Source organism: Penaeus monodon, chromosome 30, assembly GCF_015228065.2.
Source record: "Penaeus monodon isolate SGIC_2016 chromosome 30, NSTDA_Pmon_1, whole genome shotgun sequence".
Lineage (NCBI taxonomy): Eukaryota > Metazoa > Arthropoda > Malacostraca > Decapoda > Penaeidae > Penaeus > Penaeus monodon.
In genome coordinates, this window is record NC_051415.1 from 4,548,224 (window position 1) to 4,548,480 (window position 257).

The following is a 257-nucleotide window of genomic DNA, read 5'->3' on the forward strand; positions in this document are numbered from 1 at the left end:
GTGTCGGTTGAAATATGCTATGATTTTGAAAATAATTTAAGACTTATAGGTTGAAATCAAAGACACGTTAATTCAAAGGTGATTGCCACTTCAGATGGTCAGGAGAAACCATTTTTATAGATATAGATATAAACACCATTTTCTGTGTTATATCTATAACTACACATATCTGTATGTCTTTATTTATATCTATCACTCTAGCTATGTCGTTAAATATCTATCTATATACACATCTATCTATCTGTTTGTACTGATTT